This window comes from Limulus polyphemus, unplaced genomic scaffold, assembly GCF_000517525.1.
Source record: "Limulus polyphemus unplaced genomic scaffold, Limulus_polyphemus-2.1.2 Scaffold5359, whole genome shotgun sequence".
Classification (NCBI taxonomy): Eukaryota; Metazoa; Arthropoda; class Merostomata; order Xiphosura; family Limulidae; genus Limulus; species Limulus polyphemus.
The window spans coordinates 42755-46393 of NW_013670969.1; the positions used below are offsets into that span (position 1 = coordinate 42755).

A 3639-nucleotide genomic window follows, 5' to 3' on the forward strand; every position below is an offset into this window, starting at 1 on the left:
GTAGCCATCATTTACAGGTGAGAGATACTTAGGCCTACTTCCATCATGTATGTAGTAGCCATCATTTACAGGTGAGAGATACTTAGGCCTACTTCCATCACGTATGTAGTAGCGATCAAGTTCACAGAGTAGGCCATTCTTGTGCCAAATTTTCTCAAAGTAATTTAGAGTATTATGCAAAAGTCTGTCGGCTATTGTTTGTATGTTTGTGTAACTGTGCATAAATTTTGATGAGGTGATGCGGGGGACTTTATATGTTGTGGTAATGAGTGAGTTTTGTATACATTGTAGTTTAGTTCTGTGTTTTGGAGCTATGTTTATCCATTCGTATTCTATGATGACACGTATACATGTTTTGTATATTTTAATAATGTTATCAGGTGATGTTCCCCGGGTTTTGACTGTTAGACTTCTTGCATAATTTGTACGTTTCCAGATTTTTGTTAATATATTATTTGTATGTTTTACCCATGTCAGTTTTGGGTCAAAGGTTAATCCTAAACATTTTGCAGAGGTTGTGGTCTGGAGAAGTGTTCCATTCATGTATAGTTTAGGTAGGTCTTTTTTTATGTTTTCTTAGTCTCGTGAAAGTAAGTAACTGGTTTTTAAGAACGTTTATTTTTATTCGATATTGTTGGCAGTGTTCTTCTATAATACTTAATAATGGTTGTACATTTGTTGCTCCTATGGATGGGGTGGAGGCACTTTTCCGAACCGCAACATCGTCCGCGAATTGTGATGTGAACCAATGATTAGGGTCTTTTAAAGGCATATTGCCCACATACATCATGAATAGAATAGGGCTAACTACCCCTCCTTAGGGGATGGGGTGGGGACGCCTGCCTCTGGGGGTGAATGACTCAGATTAATTTACTCTAATCCTGCCTAAAAGAATTTCAAGTGCCACAGCTGTTGATGATTCCCTCTTGTTTTTTATCTGCACATAGAAAATAAACCCTCACCAGTTCCAAAGTTTAACACTGAATTGTTAGTCGTTGTTGATCTTCTAATTTCTGGTCGTATACGTGTTTTGAAACCTATCTAATTACTGCGTGTATCTTAGTAGTTGGTGTTTCCATTTTATTAAAATTGATCTTATGATGTCCTATGTTATTTTTAATACTTTAGTGACCCAACGTCCACTTAATTTTTTCGCCAGTGTAAACATGGAACGTCCTTCGAGGTTCTTAATGGGTTACTCTTTACTAAAAAAAAAATTAGTGAGATTGAATCACGTTTTAACGCTTCCAGGGCTGATAGGGATCACCGTTTGTTGTTGTTAAACGAAAAAAAAAATCTGACAACAAAGATATTAAAAACTGAAACACACTAGGGATAATGTAACTAAATTCCTAACGATTGAGTGGATATAACAAATTATCAACTCGTTTTGAATACGTTCAAAACAACACGTTACAAGTTCGTTAAAATTATTGTGGACCTAACATTTATTTGCAAGAAGTGCAGAGAAAGCCATAGGTGAACACATTTTACACATGGTGTAACATTATTACACAAGGTGTAACATCATAAAGAATTTTTCCAACCGAATGCAACCAAGCAAACGTACAGGTAAATTTGTTCTAGATCTGGTGGCTAGGACACTCGACTCATAATCAGTGGTTCGAATCCCGCCACCGAACATGCTCGAGTAAATGGATATATATTCCAAGTCTTGACACTAACTAACATCGTGGAGATGACACAAGAACGTGTCGATGATGCGTGGTCGCATAGAGCACGAGCTTCTTCTGACAACCTGTCATTTGCGTGGTTCACGTCACGTGACAAACGATGCTGCTGAAGTGGCGGGAGAGGGCACGTAGAAGTGCCGCTACTTGTTTCGTCAGGTGAAAGTTGCGAAGACGCTCGACGACGAGCTGAAATATAGGAAAGTTCCGGAAAAGCTGGTAAGTTCCGAACCCCTCTCATCAAATGTTCATTTGTAGAACACCACTACATCGCATGTTGTAAACTACAGCACGAAAAAAAAGTGGCTCTATACTTTATGGTTTACTTGTATAATAGGAAACATTTCTTGTTTAGCACGAAGCTACACAGTTTGGCTATCTGTGCTCTGCATACCGCGGTTATCGAAACCTGAATTATTTTTGTCCAAAGTTTTTATTGACAGAACAGCTTTGATCACGTGTATTGTAGCCTAATTGTCTTCAAAGTATGTTATTTTTTTAACATGTTTTACACATATATAAACCAGAAAATAGTTTTCAAAAAGTTGTTTTGATGTTTTGAATTTGATTGATAGGTTTATCGTACAACGCTAAAATCCGGGGTTCGACCCCCCCGCGATGGACACAACACTTTTGCTCTACAGCTAACACTAAACATTCTTGTAGAGCCTTCAAATAATGTTAGTGGGCTAGTACTTTGGGCTAGTCAACCTTTCCAATCAAGTGTGAAACGTAATCACTTTTTGGTTGCTGTTTTTTTTGTTTTTTTTTAGTGCACTCTGTCCACCGTAAGAATTCGAGCCCCGGATATTTATTTTTGTAAGTTTGTAAAGTTACCGCTGGCCCAACAGGTGGACTTCACTTTTGTTAGGCCTAAGAAACTCCATTACCTCGGTAGCTTAGATCAATGGTATCGAAACTGTGGAACGCAAAAGAAGATACAGTCAAACATAAAACGTCTTGTTATTTTAAAACTATTTATACAATAATGGAAAACAAAACAAAAACATAGAATACATAAGATTTAAACACATGAGAACAGTAATCCCCTCCCTTCCAAAATAATTCTGGGTCCTAGAAAATGACCTGGTTACTCAGATGGGTCTTAGTTGGGAACCCCTGTGTTAGACGTTTTATATCATTACATTAATTGTGTAGATAATCTTTTGTCAACATTAATTAATGGCCTATAAATCCTTTCGTCTGAACCATTTTTATCTATATTTTATTTATTTTTTAAAGTAATAACTTCTACCAGAAGAGTTGGTAAAATATTCAATAAAATTACAATTAATATTAATTATGAGTGACAGTCAAAACATTAAAAGCCTCTGACCGCTCTGTCTTAGGTCATCGATTGGCTATCCTCTCTGTCAGCGGCGTTTTCGGCCCTAATTCGAAGAACACCTGACAAGGTCGGGCCTACTTAGTAATTTATTCATCAAAGCAGATTTGTCATGGAAGTCTATGTGTGGCAATGGATCGATATCTTCTGACAGGGGTGGTATTTTCCCCTAAGAGGGATAAGATAAATCCACAGAATAACAGGGGATTCGTCAAATATTTAATGTGGAATAATTCTGTATTTTCTAATTAACTGAGCTTGCGATAAAAAAACCAAAGGTTGAAAGCGCACCTGAATTCAACAGGTAAACTCGCTTTTTTTTTATCCAGCCGAGAGCGCCACCTTGTGACCTTTATTCCCTTATAGAAATGGTCAGCTGTACCTTTCCAACAACGTTAACTCGGCCAGCAAAGTATATTACGGTCACCAATCCTTTCAATCCAGATGATATATGTCGCTGCAACATCCTCTCGGGCAGATTAGACGTTATCTACTACACAGAACAAAAAAACAATGACACTCTTAACGACTTTCTGGACTACATGTTGCCAAAACAATTTCTATGTCACTAAACCAGGTGGATGACATACGTATGTTCACATA

At 37.5% G+C, this 3639-nt stretch overlaps 1 protein-coding gene and 1 long non-coding RNA gene across 3 annotated transcripts in view; one reads left to right on the top strand and one right to left on the bottom strand.

Annotated features, from left to right (window-relative positions):
* The window catches only part of LOC111089137, a 25990-nt gene that overhangs the window by 19369 nt on the left and 2982 nt on the right, over positions 1 to 3639 (bottom strand). The window lies entirely within an intron of this gene.
* LOC111089136 (orexin receptor type 2-like) overlaps positions 1709 to 3639 on the top strand; it is a 13269-nt gene continuing 11338 nt past the window's right edge. Inside the window, exon 1 of one of the 2 annotated variants that reach the window (XM_022401040.1) lies at positions 1709 to 1910. The gene's annotated coding sequence lies outside the window, so the exon portion shown is untranslated. The remainder of the gene's footprint in view (positions 1911 to 3639) is intronic. The other variant, XM_022401041.1, reaches the window with a different exon arrangement.